Raw genomic sequence first — 678 nt, 5'->3', positions numbered from 1 at the left:
TCTCTGTCTCTCTCTCTCTCCGTCTCTGTCTCTCTGTCTCTCTCTCTCTCTCCGTCTCTGTCTCTCTGTCTCTCTCTCTCTCTCTGTCTCTCTCTCTCCGTCTCTGTCTCTGTCTCTCTGTCTCTCTCTCTCTCTCTGTCTCTCTCTCTCCGTCTCTGTCTCTGTCTCTCTGTCTCTCTCTCTCTCCGTCTCTGTCTCTCTGTCTCTCTGTCTCTGTCTCTCTGTCTCTCTCTCTCCCTGTCTGTCTCTCTGTGCCTTCTCTAAATGCCAATAAGCTCGTCCCTGCAGCTCCTCAGAGGAGCGCTTGTTTTCTGTGCCTTGTCCTCCACACACTCACATAGAGCAGCTAAAGGGGGACGGGAGGAGTCCAGACCTCCAGACCTTCATCCTGGTCCGTCTCAGACCAGAGACCTGGAGTCTCTATTTAAAGGCTGACTCCAGGTCTGTCTCACTTCAAAGGTTTGTCATGTTTGAACAGAAACAGTGATGATGATGATGATGATGATGATGATGATGATGATGATGATGATGATGATGATGATGATGATGATGATGCAGACTGATAACTGGGAACCGGGTTAGTTTTCATGCTTCCAAACCAGTTCAAGGACTAAAATGTGCAGTGGGACGTTTGAGTTGTGATGATGATGATGATGATGATGATGATGATGCTTATTC

Source organism: Anarrhichthys ocellatus, unplaced genomic scaffold, assembly GCF_004355925.1.
Source record: "Anarrhichthys ocellatus isolate YVR2014 unplaced genomic scaffold, GSC_Weel_1.0 scaffold6357, whole genome shotgun sequence".
NCBI classification, from domain to species: domain Eukaryota; kingdom Metazoa; phylum Chordata; class Actinopteri; order Perciformes; family Anarhichadidae; genus Anarrhichthys; species Anarrhichthys ocellatus.
Note: the sequence above shows the minus strand (reverse complement) of the source record.